The 23437-nt window shown below is 53.9% G+C and overlaps 1 protein-coding gene across 1 annotated transcript in view; it reads left to right on the top strand.

The window, feature by feature from the left end:
* The window catches only part of KCNT1 (potassium sodium-activated channel subfamily T member 1), a 497185-nt gene that overhangs the window by 275773 nt on the left and 197975 nt on the right, over nucleotides 1-23437 (top strand). The gene's annotated exons all lie outside the window — the stretch shown is intronic.

Raw genomic sequence — 23437 nt, 5'->3', positions numbered from 1 at the left:
AGGGAGAGATGCAGTCAGGGTAAGGGAAAGAGAGAGATGCAGTCAGGGCAAGGGGGAGAGAAAGATGTAATAAGGGAGGGAGGGAGAGAGAGATGCAGTCAGGGTAAGGGAGGGAGGAAGGGAGGGAGGGAGGCAGCCAGAGTAAGGGAGGGAGGGAGAGAGGCAGCCAGAGTAAGGGAGAGAGAGATGCAGTCAGGGTAATGGAGGGAGGGAGAGAGAGATGCAGTCAGGGTAAGGGAGTGAGATATGCAGTCAGGGTAAGGGAGAGAAAGATGCAGTCAGGGTAAGGGAGTGAGAGAGAGATGCAGTCAGGGTAAGGGAGTGAGAGAGAGATGCAGTCAGGGTAAGGGAGTGAGAGAGAGATGCAGTCAGGGTAAGGGAGGGAGAGAGAGATGCAGTCAGGGTAAGGGAGTGAGAGAGAGATGCAGTCAGGGTAAGAGAGGGAGAGAGAGATGCAGTCAGGGTAAGAGAGTGAGAGAGAGATGCAGTCAGGATAAGGGAGGGAGGGAGGGAGGCAGCCAGGGTAAGGGAGGGAGGGAGAGATGCAGTCAGGGTAAGGGAGAGAGAGAGATGCAGTCAGGGTAAGGGAGAAAGAGATGCAGTCAGGGTAAGAGAGGGAGGGAGGGAGAGAGGCAGCCAGAGTAAGGGAGGGAGAGAGGCAGCCAGAGTAAGGGAGGGAGGGAGAGATGCAGTCAGGGTAAGGGAGGGAGGGAGAGAGGCAGCCAGTGCAAAAAGGGAGGGAAAGAGAGGGGCAGTCAGGGTAAGGGAGGGAGAGAGAGGAGCAGTTAGGGTAAGGAAGGGAGAGAGAGGTGCAGCCAAGGTAAGGGAGGGAGAGAGAGAGAGGCAGCCAGGGTAAGGGAGAGATATAGAGGGGCAGTCTGGGTAAGAGAGGGAGAGAGAGGGGCTGTCAGGGTAAGGGCGGGAGAGAGAGGGGCTGTCTGGGTAAGAGCGGGAGAGAGAGGGGCAGTCAGGGTAAGGGAGGGAGAGAGAGGGTCTGTCTGGGTAAGGGCGGAAGAGAGAGGGGCTGTCAGGGTAAGGGAGGGAGAGAGAGGGGCTGTCTGGGTAAGAGAGGGAGAGAGAGGGGCAGTCAGGGTAAGGGAGGGAGAGAGAGGGGCAGTCAGGGTAAGGGAGGGAGAGAGAGGGGCAGTTAGGGTAAGGGAGGGAGAGAGAGGGGCAGTCTGGGTAAGGGAGGGAGAGAGAGGGGCAGTCTGGGTAAGGGAGGGAGAGAGAGGGGCTGTCAGGGTAAGGGAGGGAGAGAGAGGTGCAGCCAAGGTAAGGGAGGGAGAGAGAGTGAGGCAGCCAGGGTAAGGGAGAGAGAGAGGGGGGCAGTCTGGGTAAGAGAGGGAGAGAGAGGGGCTGTCAGGGTAAGGGAGGGAGAGAGAGGGGCTGTCTGGGTAAGAGAGGGAGAGAGAGGGGCAGTCAGGGTAATGGAGGGAGAGAGAGGGGCAGTTAGGGTAAGGGAGGGAGAGAGAGGGGCTGTCAGGGTAAGGGAGGGAGAGAGAGGTGCAGCCAAGGTTAGGGAGGGAGAGAGAGGTGCAGCCAAGGTAAGGGAGGGAGAGAGAGAGAGGCAGCCAGGGTAAGGGAGAGAGAGAGAAGGGCAGTCTGGGTAAGGGAGGGAGAGAGAGGGGCAGTCTGGGGAAGAGAGGGAGAGAGAGGGCAGTCTGGGGAAGAGAGGGAGAGAGAGGGCAGTCTGGGTAAGGGAGGGAGAGGGGCAGTCTGGGTAAGAGAGGGAAAGAGAGGGGCTGTCTGGGTAAGAGAGGGAGATAGAGGGCAGTCTGGGTAAGGGAGGAAGAGAGAGGGGCTGTCTGGGTAAGAGAGAGAGAGAGGGGGCAGTCTGGGTAAGAGAGGGAGAGAGAGGGCAGTCTGGGTAAGAGAGGGAGAGAGAGGGGCTGTCTGGGTAAGAGAGGGAGAGAGAGGGCAGTCTGGGTAAGGGAGGGAGAGAGAGGGGCAGTCTGGGTAAGAGAGGGAGAAAGAGGGCAGTCAAGATAAGGGAGGAAGTGAGAGGGGCTGTCAGGGTAAGGGAGGGAGAGAGAGGGGCAGTCAGGGTAAGGGAGGGAGAGAGAGGGGTAGTCTGGGTAAGGGAGGGGGAGAGAGGGGCAGTCTGGGTAAGGGAGGGAGAGAGAGGGGCTGTCAGGGTAAGGGAGGGAGAGAGAGGAGCAGTCTGGGTAAGGGAGGGAGGGAGAGATGCAGTCAGGGTAAGGGAGAGAGAGAGATGCAGTGAGGGTAAGGGAGAAAGAGATGCAGTCAGGGTAAGAGAGGGAGGGAGGGAGAGAGGCAGCCAGAGTAAGGGAGGGAGAGAGGCAGCCAGAGTAAGGGAGGGAGGGAGAGATGCAGTCAGGGTAAGGGAGGGAGGGAGAGAGGCAGCCAGTGCAAAAGGGGAGGGAAAGAGAGGGGCAGTCAGGGTAAGGGAGGGAGAGAGAGGGGCAGTCAGGGTAAGGGAGGGAGAGAGAGGAGCAGTTAGGGTAAGGGAGGGAGAGAGAGGTGCAGCCAAGGTAAGGGAGGGAGAGAGAGAGAGGCAGCCAGGGTAAGGGAGAGATATAGAGGGGCAGTCTGGGTAAGAGAGGGAGAGAGAGGGGCTGTCAGGGTAAGGGAGAGAGAGGTGCAGCCAAGGTAAGGGAGGGAGAGAGAGAGAGGCAGCCAGGGTAAGGGAGAGATATAGAGGGGCAGTCTGGGTAAGAGAGGGAGAGAGAGGGGCTGTCAGGGTAAGGGCGGGAGAGGGAGGGGCTGTCTGGGTAAGGGCGGGAGAGAGAGGGGCAGTCAGGGTAAGGGAGGGAGAGAGAGGGGCTGTCAGGGTAAGGGAGGGAGAGAGAGGGGCTGTCTGGGTAAGAGAGGGAGAGAGAGGGGCAGTCAGGGTAAGGGAGGGAGAGAGAGGGGCAGTTAGGGTAAGGGAGGGAGAGAGAGGGGCAGTTAGGGTAAGGGAGGGAGAGAGGGGGGCAGTTAGGGTAAGGGAGGGAGAGAGAGGGGCAGTCTGGGTAAGGGAAGGAGAGAGAGGGGCAGTCTGGGTAAGGGAGGGAGAGAGAGGGGCTGTCAGGGTAAGGGAGGGAGAGAGAGGTGTAGCCAAGGTAAGGGAGGGAGAGAGAGTGAGGCAGCCAGGGTAAGGGAGAGAGAGAGGGGGGCAGTCTGGGTAAGAGAGGGAGAGAGAGGGGCTGTCAGGGTAAGGGAGGGAGAGAGAGGGGCTGTCTGGGTAAGAGAGGGAGAGAGAGGGGCAGTCAGGGTAAGGGAGGGAGAGAGAGGGGCAGTTAGGGTAAGGGAGGGAGAGAGAGGGGCTGTCAGGGTAAGGGAGGGAGAGAGAGAGAGGCAGCCAGGGTAAGGGAGAGATATAGAGGGGCAGTCTGGGTAAGAGAGGGAGAGAAAGGGGCTGTCAGGGTAAGGGCGGGAGAGAGAGGGGCTGTCTGGGTAAGGGCGGGAGAGAGAGGGGCAGTCAGGGTAAGGGAGGGAGAGAGAGGGGCTGTCGGGGTAAGGGAGGGAGAGAGAGGGGCTGTCTGGGTAAGAGAGGGAGAGAGAGGGGCAGTCAGGGTAAGGGAGGGAGAGAGAGGGGCAGTTAGGGTAAGGGAGGGAGAGAGAGGGGCAGTTAGGGTAAGGGAGGGAGAGAGAGGGGCAGTTAGGGTAAGGGAGGGAGAGAGAGGGGCAGTCTGGGTAAGGGAAGGAGAGAGAGGGGCAGTCTGGGTAAGGGAGGGAGAGAGAGGGGCTGTCAGGGTAAGGGAGGGAGAGAGAGGTGCAGCCAAGGTAAGGGAGGGAGAGAGAGTGAGGCAGCCAGGGTAAGGGAGAGAGAGAGGGGGGCAGTCTGGGTAAGAGAGGGAGAGAGAGGGGCTGTCAGGGTAAGGGAGGGAGAGAGAGGGGCTGTCTGGGTAAGAGAGGGAGAGAGAGGGGCAGTCAGGGTAAGGGAGGGAGAGAGAGGGGCAGTTAGGGTAAGGGAGGGAGAGAGAGGGGCAGTTAGGGTAAGGGAGGGAGAGAGAGGGGCTGTCAGGGTAAGGGAGGGAGAGAGAGGTGCAGCCAAGGTAAGGGAGGGAGAGAGAGAGGCAGCCAGGGTAAGGGAGAGAGAGAGAGGGGCAGTCTGGGTAAGAGAGGGAGAGAGAAGGGCAGTCTGGGTAAGGGAGGGAGAGAGAGGGGCAGTCTGGGGAAGAGAGGGAAAGAGAGGGCAGTCTGGGTAAGGGAGGGAGAGGGGCAGTCTGGGTAAGGGAGGGAGAGAGAGGTGCAGCCAAGGTAAGGGAGGGAGAGAGAGAGAGGCAGCCAGGGTAAGGGAGAGATATAGAGGGGCAGTCTGGGTAAGAGAGGGAGAGAGAGGGGCTGTCAGGGTAAGGGCGGGAGAGAGAGGGGATGTCTGGGTAAGGGCGGGAGAGAGAGGGGCAGTCAGGGTAAGGGAGGGAGAGAGAGGGGCTGTCAGGGTAAGGGAGGGAGAGAGAGGGGCAGTCAGGGTAAGGGAGGGAGAGAGAGGGGCAGTTAGGGTAAGGGAGGGAGAGAGAGGGGCAGTTAGGGTAAGGGAGGGAGAGAGAGGGGCAGTCTGGGTAAGGGAGGGAGAGAGAGGGGCAGTCTGGGTAAGGGAGGGAGAGAGAGGGGCTGTCAGGGTAAGGGAGGGAGAGAGAGGTGCAGCCAAGGTAAGGGAGGGAGAGAGAGTGAGGCAGCCAGGGTAAGGGAGAGAGAGAGAGGGGGGCAGTCTGGGTAAGAGAGGGAGAGAGAGGGGCTGTCAGGGTAAGGGAGGGAGAGAGAGGGGCTGTCTGGGTAAGAGAGGGAGAGAGAGGGGCAGTCAGGGTAAGGGAGGGAGAGAGAGGGGCAGTTAGGGTAAGGGAGGGAGAGAGAGGGGCAGTTAGGGTAAGGGAGGGAGAGAGGGGGGCAGTTAGGGTAAGGGAGGGAGAGAGAGGGGCAGTCTGGGTAAGGGAAGGAGAGAGAGGGGCAGTCTGGGTAAGGGAGGGAGAGAGAGGGGCTGTCAGGGTAAGGGAGGGAGAGAGAGGTGCAGCCAAGGTAAGGGAGGGAGAGAGAGTGAGGCAGCCAGGGTAAGGGAGAGAGAGAGGGGGGCAGTCTGGGTAAGAGAGGGAGAGAGAGGGGCTGTCAGGGTAAGGGAGGGAGAGAGAGGGGCTGTCTGGGTAAGAGAGGGAGAGAGAGGGGCAGTCAGGGTAAGGGAGGGAGAGAGAGGGGCAGTTAGGGTAAGGGAGGGAGAGAGAGGGGCTGTCAGGGTAAGGGAGGGAGAGAGAGAGAGGCAGCCAGGGTAAGGGAGAGATATAGAGGGGCAGTCTGGGTAAGAGAGGGAGAGAAAGGGGCTGTCAGGGTAAGGGCGGGAGAGAGAGGGGCTGTCTGGGTAAGGGCGGGAGAGAGAGGGGCAGTCAGGGTAAGGGAGGGAGAGAGAGGGGCTGTCGGGGTAAGGGAGGGAGAGAGAGGGGCTGTCTGGGTAAGAGAGGGAGAGAGAGGGGCAGTCAGGGTAAGGGAGGGAGAGAGAGGGGCAGTTAGGGTAAGGGAGGGAGAGAGAGGGGCAGTTAGGGTAAGGGAGGGAGAGAGAGGGGCAGTTAGGGTAAGGGAGGGAGAGAGAGGGGCAGTCTGGGTAAGGGAAGGAGAGAGAGGGGCAGTCTGGGTAAGGGAGGGAGAGAGAGGGGCTGTCAGGGTAAGGGAGGGAGAGAGAGGTGCAGCCAAGGTAAGGGAGGGAGAGAGAGTGAGGCAGCCAGGGTAAGGGAGAGAGAGAGGGGGGCAGTCTGGGTAAGAGAGGGAGAGAGAGGGGCTGTCAGGGTAAGGGAGGGAGAGAGAGGGGCTGTCTGGGTAAGAGAGGGAGAGAGAGGGGCAGTCAGGGTAAGGGAGGGAGAGAGAGGGGCAGTTAGGGTAAGGGAGGGAGAGAGAGGGGCAGTTAGGGTAAGGGAGGGAGAGAGAGGGGCTGTCAGGGTAAGGGAGGGAGAGAGAGGTGCAGCCAAGGTAAGGGAGGGAGAGAGAGAGGCAGCCAGGGTAAGGGAGAGAGAGAGAGGGGCAGTCTGGGTAAGAGAGGGAGAGAGAAGGGCAGTCTGGGTAAGGGAGGGAGAGAGAGGGGCAGTCTGGGGAAGAGAGGGAAAGAGAGGGCAGTCTGGGTAAGGGAGGGAGAGGGGCAGTCTGGGTAAGGGAGGGAGAGAGAGGTGCAGCCAAGGTAAGGGAGGGAGAGAGAGAGAGGCAGCCAGGGTAAGGGAGAGATATAGAGGGGCAGTCTGGGTAAGAGAGGGAGAGAGAGGGGCTGTCAGGGTAAGGGCGGGAGAGAGAGGGGATGTCTGGGTAAGGGCGGGAGAGAGAGGGGCAGTCAGGGTAAGGGAGGGAGAGAGAGGGGCTGTCAGGGTAAGGGAGGGAGAGAGAGGGGCAGTCAGGGTAAGGGAGGGAGAGAGAGGGGCAGTTAGGGTAAGGGAGGGAGAGAGAGGGGCAGTTAGGGTAAGGGAGGGAGAGAGAGGGGCAGTCTGGGTAAGGGAGGGAGAGAGAGGGGCAGTCTGGGTAAGGGAGGGAGAGAGAGGGGCTGTCAGGGTAAGGGAGGGAGAGAGAGGTGCAGCCAAGGTAAGGGAGGGAGAGAGAGTGAGGCAGCCAGGGTAAGGGAGAGAGAGAGAGGGGGGCAGTCTGGGTAAGAGAGGGAGAGAGAGGGGCTGTCAGGGTAAGGGAGGGAGAGAGAGGGGGCTGTCTGGGTAAGAGAGGGAGAGAGAGGGGCAGTCAGGGTAAGGGAGGGAGAGAGAGGGGCAGTTAGGGTAAGGGAGGGAGAGAGAGGGGCTGTCAGGGTAAGGGAGGGAGAGAGAGGTGCAGCCAAGGTAAGGGAGGTAGAGAGAGAGGCAGCCAGGGTAAGGGAGAGAGAGAGAGAGAGAGGGGCAGTCTGGGTAAGAGAGGGAGAGAGAAGGGCAGTCTGGGTAAGGGAGGGAGAGAGAGGGGCAGTCTGGGGAAGAGAGGGAGAGAGAGGGCAGTCTGGGTAAGGAAGGGAGAGGGGCAGTCTGGGTAAGAGAGGGAGAGAGAGGGGCTGTCTGGGTAAGAGAGGGAGATAGAGGGCAGTCTGGGTAAGGGAGGAAGAGAGAGGGGCTGTCTGGGTAAGAGAGAGAGAGAGGGGGCAGTCTGGGTAAGAGAGGGAGAGAGAGGGCAGTCTGGGTAAGAGAGGGAGAGAGAGGGGCTGTCTGGGTAAGAGAGGGAGAGAGAGGGGCAGTCTGGGTAAGAGAGGGAGAAAGAGGGCAGTCAAGATAAGGGAGGAAGTGAGAGGGGCAGTCAGGGTAAGGGAGGGAGAGAGAGGGGCAGTCAGGGTAAGGGAGGGAGAGAGAGGGGTAGTCTGGGTAAGGGAGGGGGAGAGAGGGGCAGTCTGGGTAAGGGAGGGAGAGAGAGGGGCTGTCAGGGTAAGGGAGGGAGAGAGAGGAGCAGTCTGGGTAAGGGAGGGAGAGAGAGGGGCTGTCAGGGTAAGGGAGGAAGAGAGAGGGGCAGTCAGGGTAAGGGAGGGAGAGAGAGGGGCAGTCTGGGTAAGGGAGGGAGAGAGAGGGGCTGTCAGGGTAAGGGAGGGAGAGGGGCTGTCTGGGTAAGGGAGGGAGAGAGAAGGGCAGTTAGGGTAAGGGAGGGAGAGAGAGGGGCAGTCTGGGTAAGGGAGGGAGAGAGAGGGGCAGTCTGGGTAAGGGAGGGAGAGAGAGGGGCTGTCAGGGTAAGGGAGGGAGAGAGAGGTGCAGCCAAGGTAAGGGAGGGAGAGAGAGTGAGGCAGCCAGGGTAAGGGAGAGAGAGAGGGGGGCAGTCTGGGTAAGAGAGGGAGAGAGAGGGGCTGTCAGGGTAAGGGAGGGAGAGAGAGGGGCTGTCTGGGTAAGAGAGGGAGAGAGAGGGGCAGTCAGGGTAAGGGAGGGAGAGAGAGGGGCAGTTAGGGTAAGGGAGGGAGAGAGAGGGGCTGTCAGGGTAAGGGAGGGAGAGAGAGGTGCAGCCAAGGTAAGGGAGGGAGAGAGAGAGAGGCAGCCAGGGTAAGGGAGAGAGAGAGAGAGAGGGGCAGTCTGGGTAAGAGAGGGAGAGAGAAGGGCAGTCTGGGTAAGGGAGGGAGAGAGAGGGGCAGTCTGGGGAAGAGAGGGAGAGAGAGGGCAGTCTGGGTAAGGGAGGGAGAGGGGCAGTCTGGGTAAGAGAGGGAGAGAGAGGGGCTGTCTGGGTAAGAGAGGGAGATAGAGGGCAGTCTGGGTAAGGGAGGAAGAGAGAGGGGCTGTCTGGGTAAGAGAGAGAGAGAGAGGGGGCAGTCTGGGTAAGAGAGGGAGAGAGAGGGCAGTCTGGGTAAGAGAGGGAGAGAGAGGGGCTGTCTGGGTAAGAGAGGGAGAGAGAGGGCAGTCTGGGTAAGGGAGGGAGAGAGAGGGGCAGTCTGGGTAAGAGAGGGAGAAAGAGGGCAGTCAAGATAAGGGAGGAAGTGAGAGGGGCTGTCAGGGTAAGGGAGGGAGAGAGAGGGGCAGTCAGGGTAAGGGAGGGAGAGAGAGGGGTAGTCTGGGTAAGGGAGGGGGAGAGAGGGGCAGTCTGGGTAAGGGAGGGAGAGAGAGGGGCTGTCAGGGTAATGGAGGGAGAGAGAGGAGCAGTCTGGGTAAGGGAGGGAGGGAGAGATGCAGTCAGGGTAAGGGAGAGAGAGAGATGCAGTCAGGGTAAGGGAGAAAGAGATGCAGTCAGGGTAAGAGAGGGAGGGAGGGAGAGAGGCAGACAGAGTAAGGGAGGGAGAGAGGCAGCCAGAGTAAGGGAGGGAGGGAGAGATGCTGTTACGGTTACCCTTAGTCTCGCTGAGAGATGGACCGCTTAGTAGCCTGGATCCCTATTGCTAAAGAGGGGAGAAGCTGCTTTCCATAGTATTCTATATGAGTCTCGCAAATATAGAATAATCTCCCTTAGCTGCAGTACAGCTAGGATACCCTTCTGCCCACAAAACGAGTCAACGCTGCGATTGAGGGTCAAACAAGAACTCAGGACTGGGATGCCCAGCCTGCTTTTTATTAAGGTTACATGCACACAGGGCACTCCCAGGGGGAGAGGGGGGGAAGCACAAAATCCCCCATCACACATTTAGATAGAGAGCACTGTCCTTTGACAGGCCACAATAGGATTACAGTACTTAAGATAACAAGTTTACAAGTTCATCTTATCAATTAGCAGTCTGGCTCCAGAGGTGATTAGACAATAGTTTCTAAAAGCTGAAAAAAAAAGAGTTAACTCTTTATGAAATGAAACTTGTTACAGTTTTCTTGGAGCCCTTCTTAGGCGCTGGCTTGCTGGTTCAGGCATTGCTGCTGGGAAATAAGCTCTTCATAACAAAATAACTAATGCTTCTGTAACAGATGCAGTCAGGGTAAGGGAGGGAGGGAGAGAGGCAGCCAGTGCAAAAAGGGAGGGAAAGAGAGGGGCAGTCAGGGTAAGGGAGGGAGAGAGAGGTGCAGCCAAGGTAAGGGAGGGAGAGAGAGAGAGGCAGCCAGGGTAAGGGAGAGATATAGAGGGGCAGTCTGGGTAAGAGAGGGAGAGAGAGGGGCTGTCAGGGTAAGGGCGGGAGAGAGAGGGGCTGTCTGGGTAAGGGCGGGAGAGAGAGGGGCAGTCAGGGTAAGGGAGGGAGAGAGAGGGGCTGTCTGGGTAAGAGAGGGAGAGAGAGGGGCAGTCAGGGTAAGGGAGGGAGAGAGAGGGGCAGTTAGGGTAAGGGAGGGAGAGAGAGGGGCAGTTAGGGTAAGGGAGGGAGAGAGAGGGGCAGTTAGGGTAAGGGAGGGAGAGAGAGGGGCAGTCTGGGTAAGGGAGGGAGAGAGAGGGGCAGTCTGGGTAAGGGAGGGAGAGAGAGGGGCTGTCAGGGTAAGGGAGGGAGAGAGAGGTGCAGCCAAGGTAAGGGAGGGAGAGAGAGTGAGGCAGCCAGGGTAAGGGAGAGAGAGAGGGGGCAGTCTGGGTAAGAGAGGGAGAGAGAGGGGCTGTCAGGGTAAGGGAGGGAGAGAGAGGGGCTGTCTGGGTAAGAGAGGGAGAGAGAGGGGCAGTCAGGGTAAGGGAGGGAGAGAGAGGGGCAGTTAGGGTGAGGGAGGGAGAGAGAGGGGCTGTCAGGGTAAGGGAGGGAGAGAGAGGTGAAGCCAAGGTAAGGGAGGGAGAGAGAGAGGCAGCCAGGGTAAGGGAGAGATATAGAGGGGCAGTCTGGGTAAGAGAGGGAGAGAGAGGGGCTGTCAGGGTAAGGGCGGGAGAGAGAGGGGCTGTCTGGGTAAGGGCGGGAGAGAGAGGGGCAGTCAGGGTAAGGGAGGGAGAGAGAGGGGCTGTCAGGGTAAGGGAGGGAGAGAGAGGGGCTGTCTGGGTAAGAGAGGGAGAGAGAGGGGCAGTCAGGGTAAGGGAGGGAGAGAGAGGGGCAGTTAGGGTAAGGGAGGGAGAGAGAGGGGCAGTTAGGGTAAGGGAGGGAGAGAGAGGGGCAGTTAGGGTAAGGGAGGGAGAGAGAGGGGCAGTCTGGGTAACGGAGGGAGAGAGAGGGGCAGTCTGGGTAAGGGAGGGAGAGAGAGGGGCTGTCAGGGTAAGGGAGGGAGAGAGAGGTGCAGCCAAGGTAAGGGAGGGAGAGAGAGTGAGGCAGCCAGGGTAAGGGAGAGAGAGAGGGGGCAGTCTGGGTAAGAGAGGGAGAGAGAGGGGCTGTCAGGGTAAGGGAGGGAGAGAGAGGGGCAGTCAGGGTAAGGGAGGGAGAGGGGCAGTTAGGGTGAGGGAGGGAGAGAGAGGGGCTGTCAGGGTAAGGGAGGGAGAGAGAGGTGCAGCCAAGGTAAGGGAGGGAGAGAGAGAGGCAGCCAGGGTAAGGGAGAGAGAGAGAGAGAGAGAGAGAGGGGCAGTCTGGGTAAGAGAGGGAGAGAGAAGGGCAGTCTGGGTAAGGGAGGGAGAGAGAGGGGCAGTCTGTGGAAGAGAGGGAGAGAGAGGGCAGTCTGGGTAAGGGAGGGAGAGGGGCAGTCTGGGTAAGAGAGGGAGAGAGAGGGGCTGTCTGGGTAAGAGAGGGAGATAGAGGGCAGTCTGGGTAAGGGAGGAAGAGAGAGGGGCTGTCTGGGTAAGAGAGAGAGAGAGGGGGCAGTCTGGGTAAGAGAGGGAGAGAGAGGGCAGTCTGGGTAAGAGAGGGAGAGAGAGGGGCTGTCTGGGTAAGAGAGGGAGAGAGAGGGCAGTCTGGGTAAGGGAGGGAGAGAGAGGGGCAGTCTGGGTAAGAGAGGGAGAAAGAGGGCAGTCAAGATAAGGGAGGAAGTGAGAGGGGCTGTCAGGGTAAGGGAGGAAGAGAGAGGGGCAGTCAGGGTAAGGGAGGGAGAGAGAGGGGCAGTCTGGGTAAGGGAGGGAGAGAGAGGGGCTGTCAGGGTAAGAGAGGGAGAGGGGCTGTCTGGGTAAGGGAGGGAGAGAGAGGGGCAGTTAGGGTAAGGGAGGGAGAGAGAGGGACAGTCTGGGTAAGGGAGGGAGAGAGAGGGGCAGTCTGGGTAAGGGAGGGAGAGAGAGGGGCTGTCAGGGTAAGGGAGGGAGAGAGAGGTACAGCCAAGGTAAGGGAGGGAGAGAGAGTGAGGCAGCCAGGGTAAGGGAGAGAGAGGGGGGCAGTCTGGGTAAGAGAGGGAGAGAGAGGGGCTGTCAGGGTAAGGGAGGGAGAGAGAGGGGCTGTCTGGGTAAGAGAGGGAGAGAGAGGGGCAGTCAGGGTAAGGGAGGGAGAGAGAGGGGCAGTTAGGGTAAGGGAGGGAGAGAGAGGGGCTGTCAGGGTAAGGGAGGGAGAGAGAGGTGCAGCCAAGGTAAGGGAGGGAGAGAGAGAGAGGCAGCCAGGGTAAGGGAGAGAGAGAGAGAGAGGGGCAGTCTGGGTAAGAGAGGGAGAGAGAAGGGCAGTCTGGGTAAGGGAGGGAGAGAGAGGGGCAGTCTGGGGAAGAGAGGGAGAGAGAGGGCAGTCTGGGTAAGGGAGGGAGAGGGGCAGTCTGGGTAAGAGAGGGAGAGAGAGGGGCTGTCTGGGTAAGAGAGGGAGATAGAGGGCAGTCTGGGTAAGGGAGGAAGAGAGAGGGGCTGTCTGGGTAAGAGAGAGAGAGAGGGGGCAGTCTGGGTAAGAGAGGGAGAGAGAGGGCAGTCTGGGTAAGAGAGGGAGAGAGAGGGGCTGTCTGGGTAAGAGAGGGAGAGAGAGGGCAGTCTGGGTAAGGGAGGGAGAGAGAGGGGCAGTCTGGGTAAGGGAGGGAGAGAGAGGGGCAGTCTGGGTAAGAGAGGGAGAAAGAGGGCAGTCAAGATAAGGGAGGAAGTGAGAGGGGCTGTCAGGGTAAGGGAGGGAGAGAGAGGGGCAGTCAGGGTAAGGGAGGGAGAGAGAGGGGTAGTCTGGGTAAGGGAGGGGGAGAGAGGGGCAGTCTGGGTAAGGGAGGGAGAGAGAGGGGCTGTCAGGGTAAGGGAGGGAGAGAGAGGAGCAGTCTGGGTAAGGGAGGGAGGGAGAGATGCAGTCAGGGTAAGGGAGAGAGAGAGATGCAGTCAGGGTAAGGGAGAAAGAGATGCAGTCAGGGTAAGAGAGGGAGGGAGGGAGAGAGGCAGCCAGAGTAAGGGAGGGAGAGAGGCAGCCAGAGTAAGGGAGGGAGGGAGAGATGCAGTCAGGGTAAGGGAGGGAGGGAGAGAGGCAGCCAGTGCAAAAAGGGAGGGAAAGAGAGGGGCAGTCAGGGTAAGGGAGGGAGAGAGAGGGGCAGTCAGGGTAAGGGAGGGAGAGAGAGGAGCAGTTAGGGTAAGGGAGGGAGAGAGAGGTGCAGCCAAGGTAAGGGAGGGAGAGAGAGAGAGGCAGCCAGGGTAAGGGAGAGATATAGAGGGGCAGTCTGGGTAAGAGAGGGAGAGAGAGGGGCTGTCAGGGTAAGGGCGGGAGAGAGAGGGGCTGTCTGGGTAAGGGTGGGAGAGAGAGGGGCAGTCAGGGTAAGGGAGGGAGAGAGAGGGGCTGTCAGGGTAAGGGAGGGAGAGAGAGGGGCTGTCTGGGTAAGAGAGGGAGAGAGAGGGGCAGTCAGGGTAAGGGAGGGAGAGAGAGGGGCAGTTAGGGTAAGGGAGGGAGAGAGAGGGGCAGTTAGGGTAAGGGAGGGAGAGAGAGGGGCAGTTAGGGTAAGGGAGGGAGAGAGAGGGGCAGTTAGGGTAAGGGAGGGAGAGAGAGGGGCAGTTAGGGTAAGGGAGGGAGAGAGAGGGGCAGTCTGGGTAAGGGAGGGAGAGAGAGGGGCAGTCTGGGTAAGGGAGGGAGAGAGAGGGGCTGTCAGGGTAAGGGAGGGAGAGAGAGGTGCAGCCAAGGTAAGGGAGGGAGAGAGAGTGAGGCAGCCAGGGTAAGGGAGAGAGAGAGGGGGGGCAGTCTGGGTAAGAGAGGGAGAGAGAGGGGCTGTCAGGGTAAGGGAGGGAGAGAGAGGGGCTGTCTGGGTAAGAGAGGGAGAGAGAGGGGCAGTCAGGGTAAGGGAGGGAGAGAGAGGGGCAGTTAGGGTAAGGGAGGGAGAGAGAGGGGCTGTCAGGGTAAGGGAGGGAGAGAGAGGTGCAGCCAAGGTAAGGGAGGGAGAGAGAGAGGCAGCCAGGGTAAGGGAGAGAGAGAGAGAGAGAGAGAGGGGCAGTCTGGGTAAGAGAGGGAGAGAGAAGGGCAGTCTGGGTAAGGGAGGGAGAGAGAGGGGCAGTCTGGGGAAGAGAGGGAGAGAGAGGGCAGTCTGGGTAAGGGAGGGAGAGAGAAGGGCAGTCTGGGTAAGAGAGGGAGAGAGAGGGGCTGTCTGGGTAAGAGAGGGAGATAGAGGGCAGTCTGGGTAAGGGAGGAAGAGAGAGGGGCTGTCTGGGTAAGAGAGAGAGAGAGGGGGCAGTCTGGGTAAGAGAGGGAGAGAGAGGGCAGTCTGGGTAAGAGAGGGAGAGAGAGGGGCTGTCTGGGTAAGAGAGGGAGAGAGAAGGCAGTCTGGGTAAGAGAGGGAGAGAGAGGGGCAGTCTGGGTAAGGGAGGGAGAGAGAGGGGCAGTCTGGGTAAGAGAGGGAGAAAGAGGGCAGTCTGGGTAAGAGAGGGAGAGAGAGGGGCTGTCTGGGTAAGGGAGGAAGAGAGAGGGGCTGTCTGGGTAAGAGAGAGAGAGAGGGGGCAGTCTGGGTAAGAGAGGGAGAGAGAGGGCAGTCTGGGTAAGAGAGGGAGAGAGAGGGGCTGTCTGGGTAAGAGAGGGAGAGAGAGGGCAGACTGGGTAAGGGAGGGAGAGAGAGGGGCAGTCTGGGTAAGGGAGGGAGAGAGAGGGGCAGTCTGGGTAAGAGAGGGAGAAAGAGGGCAGTCAAGATAAGGGAGGAAGAGAGAGGGGCAGTCAGGGTAAGGGAGGGAGAGAGAGGGGTAGTCTGGGTAAGGGAGGGGGAGAGAGGGGCAGTCTGGGTAAGGGAGGGAGAGAGAGGGGCTGTCAGGGTAAGGGAGGGAGAGAGAGGAGCAGTCTGGGTAAGGGAGGGAGGGAGAGATGCAGTCAGGGTAAGGGAGAGAGAGAGATGCAGTCAGGGTAAGGGAGAAAGAGATGCAGTCAGGGTAAGAGAGGGAGGGAGGGAGAAAGGCAGCCAGAGTAAGGGAGGGAGGGAGAGATGCAGTCAGGGTAAGGGAGGGAGGGAGAGAGGCAGCCAGTGCAAAAAGGGAGGGAAAGAGAGGGGCAGTCAGGGTAAGGGAGGGAGAGAGAGGGGCAGTCAGGGTAAGGGAGGGAGAGAGAGGAGCAGTTAGGGTAAGGGAGGGAGAGAGAGGTGCAGCCAAGGTAAGGGAGGGAGAGAGAGAGAGGCAGCCAGGGTAAGGGAGAGATATAGAGGGGCAGTCTGGGTAAGAGAGGGAGAGAGAGGGGCTGTCAGGGTAAGGGCGGGAGAGAGAGGGGCTGTCTGGGTAAGGGTGGGAGAGAGAGGGGCAGTCAGGGTAAGGGAGGGAGAGAGAGGGGCTGTCAGGGTAAGGGAGGGAGAGAGAGGGGCTGTCTGGGTAAGAGAGGGAGAGAGAGGGGCAGTCAGGGTAAGGGAGGGAGAGAGAGGGGCAGTTAGGGTAAGGGAGGGAGAGAGAGGGGCAGTTAGGGTAAGGGAGGGAGAGAGAGGGGCAGTTAGGGTAAGGGAGGGAGAGAGAGGGGCAGTTAGGGTAAGGGAGGGAGAGAGAGGGGCAGTCTGGGTAAGGGAGGGAGAGAGAGGGGCAGTCTGGGTAAGGGAGGGAGAGAGAGGGGCTGTCAGGGTAAGGGAGGGAGAGAGAGGTGCAGCCAAGGTAAGGGAGGGAGAGAGAGTGAGGCAGCCAGGGTAAGGGAGAGAGAGAGGGGGGCAGTCTGGGTAAGAGAGGGAGAGAGAGGGGCTGTCAGGGTAAGGGAGGGAGAGAGAGGGGCTGTCTGGGTAAGAGAGGGAGAGAGAGGGGCAGTCAGGGTAAGGGAGGGAGAGAGAGGGGCAGTTAGGGTAAGGGAGGGAGAGAGAGGGGCTGTCAGGGTAAGGGAGGGAGAGAGAGGTGCAGCCAAGGTAAGGGAGGGAGAGAGAGAGAGGCAGCCAGGGTAAGGGAGAGAGAGAGAGAGAGAGAGAGAGGGGCAGTCTGGGTAAGGGAGGGAGAGAGAGGGGCAGTCTGGGGAAGAGAGGGAGAGAGAGGGCAGTCTGGGTAAGGGAGGGAGAGGGGCAGTCTGGGTAAGAGAGGGAGAGAGAGGGGCTGTCTGGGTAAGAGAGGGAGATAGAGGGCAGTCTGGGTAAGGGAGGAAGAGAGAGGGGCTGTCTGGGTAAGAGAGAGAGAGAGGGGGCAGTCTGGGTAAGAGAGGGAGAGAGAGGGCAGTCTGGGTAAGAGAGGGAGAGAGAGGGGCTGTCTGGGTAAGAGAGGGAGAGAGAAGGCAGTCTGGGTAAGAGAGGGAGAGAGAGGGCAGTCTGGGTAAGGGAGGGAGAGAGAGGGGCAGTCTGGGTAAGAGAGAGAGAAAGAGGGCAGTCAAGATAAGGGAGGAAGTGAGAGGGGCTGTCAGGGTAAGGGAGGGAGAGAGAGGAGCAGTCTGGGTAAGGGAGGAAGAGAGAGGGGCAGTCAGGGTAAGGGAGGGAGAGAGAGGGGCAGTCAGGGTAAGGGAGGGAGAGAGAGGGGTAGTCTGGGTAAGGGAGGGGGAGAGAGGGGCAGTCTGGGTAAGGGAGGGAGAGAGAGGGGCTGTCAGGGTAAGGGAGGGAGAGAGAGGAGCAGTCTGGGTAAGGGAGGGAGAGAGAGGGGCTGTCAGGGTAAGGGAGGAAGAGAGAGGGGCAGTCAGGGTAAGGGAGGGAGAGAGAGGGGCAGTCTGGGTAAGCGAGGGAGAGAGAGGGGCTGTCTGGGTAAGGGAGGGAGAGGGGCTGTCTGGGTAAGGGAGGGAGAGGGGCTGTCTGGGTAAGGGAGGGAGAGGGGCTTTCTGGGTAAGGGAGGGAGAGGGGCTGTCTGGGTAAGGGAGGGAGAGGGGCTGTCTGGGTAAGGGAGAGAGAGGGGCTGTCAGGGTAAGGGATGAAGAGAGAGGGGCAGTTAGGGTAAGGGAGGGAGAGAGAGGGGCAGTCTTTGGTAAGGGAGGGAGAGAGAGGGGCAGTCTGGGTAAGGGAGGGAGAGAGAGGGGCAGTCTGGGTAAGGGAGGGAAAGAGAGGGGCAGTTAGGGTAAGGGAGGGAAAGAGAGGGCAGTCAGGGTAAGGGAGGGAGAGAGAGGCAGCATAGTAGGGATAGGAGCGGTACTAAACTTAAATAAACTGTTACCCCACAAGTATAGCTGATGTACAATGCAATATTGGGGTGACTTGTGATGGGAAGAGATAATGAAGGGCAGAAATCTACGTAAAAGTAGATCATTATTGTGTGTGTGGGATTTTTACACTCACTGCCCGTGTAATCTAATACAGCTTTATTCTATGGGCTGTTAATATTTAAACTCTTTGGCCTAGATTTAGAGTTGGGCGGTAGCCGTGAAAACCAGCGTTAGAGGCTCCTAACGCTGGTTTTTACCGCCCTCTGGTATTTGGAGTCAGTCATTAAAGGGTCTAACGCTCACTTTCCAGCCGCGACTTTTCCATACCGCAGATCCCCTTACGTCAATTGCGTATCCTATCTTTTCAATGGGATCTTTCTAACGCCGGTATTTAGAGTCGTGGCTGAAGTGAGCGTTAGAAATCTAACGACCAAACTCCAGCCGCAGAAAAAAGTCAGTAGTTAAGAGCTTTCTGGGCTAACGCCGGTTTATAAAGCTCTTAACTACTGTGCTCTAAAGTACACTAACACCCATAAACTACCTATGTACCCCTAAACCGAGGTCCCCCCACATCGCCGCCACTCTATTAAATTTTTTTAACCCCTAATCTGCCTACCGCCACCTACGTTATCCTTATGTACCCCTAATCTGCTGCCCCTAACACTGCCGACCCCTATATTATATTTATTAACCCCTAACCTGCCCCCCACAACGTCGCCGCCAGCTACCTACAATAATTAACCCCTAATCTGCCGACCACAAAGCGCTGCCACCTACGTTATCCTTATGTACCCCTAATCTGCTGCCCCTAACACCGCCGACCCCTATATTATATTTATTAACCCCTAATCTGCCCCCCTCAACGTCGCCTCCACCTGCCTACACTTATTAACCTCTAATCTGCCGAACGGACCGCACCGCTACTATAATAAAGTTATTAACCCCTGATCCGCCTCACTCCCGCCTCAATAACCCTATAATAAATAGTATTAACCCCTAATCTGCCCTCCCTAACATCACCGACACCTAACTTCAAGTATTAACCCCTAATCTGCCGATCGGAGCTCACCGCTACTCTAATAAATTTTTTAACCCCTAAAGCTAATTCTAACCCTAACACCCCCCTAAATTAAATATAATTTTATTCTAACAAAATAAATTAACTCATTAAATAACTTGCAACTTTGTAATTATTTTAACCAGGTACAATAGCTATTAAATAGTTAATAACTATTTAATAATTACCTAGTTAAAATAATTACAAAATTACCTGTAAAATAAATCCTAACCTAAGTTACAATTAAACCTAACACTACACTATCAATAAATGAATTAAATAAAATACCTCCAATTACCTACAATTAAACCTAACACTACACTATCAATACATTAATTAAATACAATACCTACAAATAACTACAATTAAATAAACTAACTAAAGTACAAAAACTAAAAAAATATTTACAAACATTAGAAAAATATTACAACAATTTTAAACTAATTACACCTACTCTAAGCCCCCTAATAAAATAACAAAGCCCCCCAAAATAAAAAAATGCCCTACCCTATTCTAAATTAAAAAAGTTCATAGCTCTTTTACCTTACCAGCCCTTAAAAGGACCTTTTGTGGGGCATGCCCCAAAGAATTCAGCTCTTTTGCCTGTAAAAAAAAACATACAATACCCCCCCCAACATTACAACCCACCACCCACATACCCGTAATCTAACCCAAACCCCCCTTAAATAAACCTAACACTAAGCCCCTGAAGATCTTCCTACCTTATCTTCACCTCGCCGGGTATCACCGATCGGTCCTGGCTCCGAAATCTTCATCCAACCCAAGCGGGGGCTGGCGATCCATAATCCTGCGGCTGAAGAGGTCCAGAAGAGGCTCCAAAGTCTTCATCCTATCCGGGAAGAAGAGGCGATCCAGACCGGCAACCATCTTGATCCAAGCGGCATCTTCTATCTTCATCCGATGAGGAACGGCTCCATCGTGAAGACCTCCAGCGCAGATCAATCTTCTTTCTCCGACGTCCAACTGAAGAATGACGGTTCCTTTAAGGGACGTCATCCAAGATGGCGTCCCTCAAATTCCGATTGGCTGATAGGATTCTATCAGCCAATCGGAATTAAGGTAGGAAAATTCTGATTGGCTGATGGAATCAGCCAATCAGAATCAAGTTCAATCCGATTGGCTGATCCGATCAGCCAATCAGATTGAGCTCGCATTCTATTGGCTGATCGGAACAGCCAATAGAATGCAAGCTCAATCTGATTGGCTGATTGGATCAGCCAATCGGATTGAACTTGATTCTGATTGGCTGATTCCATCAGCCAATCAGAATTTTCCTACCTTAATTCCGATTGGCTGATAGAATCCTATCAGCCAATTGGAATTCGAGGGACGCCATCTTGGATGACGTCCCTTAAAGGAACCGTCATTCTTCAGTTGGACGTCGGAGGAAGAAGATTGATCCGCGCTGGAGGTCTTCACGATGGAGCCGTTCCTCATCGGATGAAGATAGAAGATGCCGCTTGGATCAAGATGATTGCCGGTCTGGATCGCCTCTTCTTCCCGGATAAGATGAAGACTTTGGAGCCTCTTCTGGACCTCTTCAGCCGCAGGATTATGGATCGCCAGCCCCCGCTTGGGTTGGATGAAGATTTCAGAGCCAGGACCGATCGGTGATACCCGGCGAGGTGAAGATAAGGTAGGAAGATCTTTAGGGGCTTAGTGTTAGGTTTATTTAAGGGGGGTTTGGGTTAGATTAGGGGTATGTGGGTGGTGGGTTGTAATGTTGGGGGGGTATTGTATGTTTTTTTTACAGGCAAAAGAGCTGAATTCTTTGGGGCATGCCCCACAAAAGGTCCTTTTAAGGGCTGGTAAGGTAAAAGAGCTTTGAACTTTTTTAATTTAGAATAGGGTAGGGCAATTTTTTATTTTGGCGGGCTTTGTTATTTTATTAGGGGGCTTAGAGTAGGTGTAATTAGTTTAAAATTGTTGTAATATTTTTCTAATGTTTGTAAATATTTTTTTATTTTTTGTAACTTAGTTCTTTTTTATTTTTTGTACTTTAGTTAGTTTATTTAATTGTAGTTATTTGTAGGTATTGTATTTAATTAATGTATTGATATTGTAGTGTTGGGTTTAATTGTAGGTAATTGGAGGTATTTTATTTAATTAATTTATTGATAGTGTAGTGTTAGGTTTAATTGTAACTTAGGGTAGGATTTATTTTACAGGTAATTTTGTAATTATTTTAACTAGGTAACTATTAAATAGTTATTAACTATTTAATAGCTATTGTACCTGGTTAAAATAATTACAAAGTTGCCTGTAAAATAAATATTAATCCTAAAATAGCTACAATGTAATTATAATTTATATTGTAGCTATATTAGGGTTTATTTTACAGGTAAGTATTTAGCTTTAAATAGGAATAAGTTATTTAATAAGTGTTAATTTATTTTGTTAGAATAAAATTATATTTAATTTAGGGGGTGTTAGGGTTAGAATTAGCTTTAGGGGTTAAAAAATTTATTAGAGTAGCGGTGAGCTCCGATCGGCAGATTAGGGGTTAATACTTGAAGTTAGGTGCCGGCGATGTTAGGGAGGGCAGATTAGGGGTTAATACTATTTATTATAGGGTTATTGAGGCGGGAGTGAGGCGGATTAGGGATTAATAACTTTATTATAGTAGCGGTGCGGTCCGCTCGGCAGATTAGGGGTTAATAAGTGTAGGCAGGTGGAGGCGACGTTGAGGGGGGCAGATTAGGGGTTAATAAATATAATATAGGGGTCGGCGGTGTTAGGGGCAGCAGATTAGGGGTACATAAGGATAATGTAGGTGGCGGCGCTTTGTGGTCGGCAGATTAGGGGTTAATTATTGTAGGTAGCTGGCGGCGGCGACGTGGGGGGCAGGTTAGGGGTTAATAAATATAATATAGGGGTCGGCAATGTTAGGGCAGCAGATTAGGGGTACATAGGGATAATGTAGGTGGCGGGGGTGTACGGAGCGGCAGATTAGGGGTTTAAAATAATATGCAGGGGTCAGCGATAGCGGGGGCGGCAGATTAGGGGTTAATAAGTGTAAGGTTAGGGGTGTTTAGACTCGGGGTACATGTTAGAGTGTTAGGTGCAGACGTAGGAAGTGTTTCCCCATAGGAAACAATGGGGCTGCGTTAGGAGCTGAACGCGGCTTTTTTGCAGGTGTTAGGTTTTTTTTCAGCTCAAACTGCCCCATTGTTTCCTATGGGGGAATCGTGCACGAGCACGTTTTTGAGGCTGGCCGCGTCCGTAAGCACCGCTGGTATCGAGAGTTGCAGTGGCGTTAAAGTATGCTCTACGCTCCCTTTTTGGAGCCTAACGCACTGAAAACCAAGCCATTCTGTGAACTCTAAATACCAGCGGTATTTAAAAGGTGCGGGGGGGAAAAAGCACGCGTAGCTAACGCACCCCTTTGGCCGCAAAACTCTAAATCTAGGCCTTTATTTCTATATTTATTAATTCTGTGGGTTGCAGAGAACAAACCTGCATTTGCTTTCAGCGGAAAATATAATTTTACCAATAGTCGTTCTGAATAAGATTAGTGCTTTTTCTTCATTTGAGTATAGAATAAAGCCTGCAGGATTCCCATTAGACACTGTCACACAAAGAGAAGCATTGCCTGCAGAGCAAGGTTACAATCAGGAGAATTCTTTTATGAAATGTGCATTACCCACGCTGCCTTTTTGTTCGGGACCATGGGAATTCACTATTCAATTCACTATGCAAAAAAAGGAAAGGGGAAAAAAATCAAAAAAAATCTGCAAAGGTATTTTCTGCTCTAATTGTCTAAAGATTCAGCCTTTACAAGAAAAAAATTGTATTGAGGTAGAGGGTGATAATTTACATAAAATTACATCAATATGAATAGCTTTCTATTTAAAGGGGTGGTATTAAACGCTAAATTAATGCTAAATACAATGATGTATTTAAAACATAGATTTGCCTAAGAATAATAAGCAGATTATTTTTTTTTATTATTTTATTAATAAGTTATGGTAAATAATGCTGTTTAAAACGTGGCTATGTACAAGTTACGCTTTTGTAAGTCAAAATCATTATTTTTATAGCTATGAAAATTAATCGTTTTAGAAAAATGTATTTATAAAACTCCTATTATTTTAAAAGTTTCCTCCGCCCCTTTCTATTCCTTCCTGCAGTTTAATGAGGTATAGAGCAGTTCCAACCTTGGATATGTTGTGGGTAACCCATCTTCCTGCAGTCTATCTAAGAAGGTTGCATTAAAGGGACATGAAACCCAAACATTTCCTTTCATGATTCAGACAGAGAATACAATTTTAAACAACATTCCATTATACTTCTATTATCGAATTTGCTTTATTATTTAGATATTCTGCAATGTACAAGGGTGAGCAAATCACACAAGGCATCTATGTGCAGCTACTGAGCCTATCTAGATATGCTTTCAACAAAGGATATCAAGAGATTTAAGCAAATTAGATCATAGAAGTCAATTTGAAAGTTGTTTAAAATTGCATGTGCTTTCTGAATCATGAAAGAAACAAATTGGGTTTAGTGTCCCTTTAAATAAACGCCCCTTTCAAACCTGGAGCGCACATCAGTGCATTTCAGTCAGACACATAATGGGGGTGCATTAAGCATATTTAGAAATGTCTCACATGCTTAGTTTAAGCTCTCATTGAAAACAGTGATAACCTTTATTAGAAGCATTTTTCTATTGCAGGTGTAGTGCAAAAAGTATTTAATTCAGAAATGAAATACACTTAGCAACAATATCATTTTGTCAAGAATGTCCCTTTACAGGGGCATAAAACCCAAACGTTTTCTTTTTTTTTTCATGATTCAGATAAAGCATGCACCTTTAAACAACTTTCTAATTTCCTTCTGTTATCTTATTTGCTTTGTTCTCTTGGTATCCTTTGTTGAAACACATTCCTAGGAAGGCTCAGGAGCAGCAATACAGTATTGGGAGCTAGCTGGTGATTGGTGGTTGCACAGATATAACTTACCTGATGTATTTAGATATCTCCCAGTAGTGCATTGCTTCTCCTTCAACCAAGGATACCAAGACAATCAAGTAAATTTGATAATAGAAGTAAACTGGAAAGTTGTTTAAAATTGTATGTCCTATCTTAATCATAAAAGAAAAAAAATGGGTCAATATAAACAGTGAATTGCTATTATACTACTAGTCTGTTTAGACTTCTTGTGTAGTTTATCCTGCAGCTTCCCTGAGAGTCAGGAGTGCACTCTCATCATTTCCAATTGTCCATGCGGCACTCTGGCTATGGGACTAATTAAAAAAGAAAAAAAACACAAAAAAACCCCACTGTTTTGCAGGGGGCAGGTAACAGGTTATATAATAGGCATGATTGTAAATTATTCTAAAAATATTTGTGCTTAATATTTGAAAAAAAAAAGTGTGAGATCCCACACAATATTGTATAAAGACAAATCTTTTTTAGGGACAGTCACTGCATTTCTTGTTATGAAGGGCAGACAACCAAAGTACAATATAGCACTGTATGAAATGAGAGTTGTGTTGCATTTATACTTTGTGCTTTGCATTGCAAATTACTTTAGACTTCAGATTTTAGTTTTATCTTTTAAGTTGTATTTATTTGTGGTTATAGGGGCCCATTTATCAAGCTCCGTACGGAGCTTGAGGGCCCTGCAGGCTCGCCAGAAACACCAGTTATGTAGCAGCAGTCTAAACCTGTCAGGCGTACAGGCATCACAGCAATTCAACCCGATCGAGTACGATCGGGTTGATTGTCACCCCCCTGCTGGCCGTCAATTGGCCGCAAATCTGCAGGGGGCAGCGTTGCACCAGCAGCTCAGAAGAGCTGCTGGTGCAATGCTGAATGCAGAGAGCGTATTGCTCT

Source organism: Bombina bombina, chromosome 12 (genome assembly GCF_027579735.1).
Source record: "Bombina bombina isolate aBomBom1 chromosome 12, aBomBom1.pri, whole genome shotgun sequence".
Lineage (NCBI taxonomy): Eukaryota > Metazoa > Chordata > Amphibia > Anura > Bombinatoridae > Bombina > Bombina bombina.
Note: the sequence above shows the minus strand (reverse complement) of the source record. Positions and strands in the feature narration are given on the sequence as shown.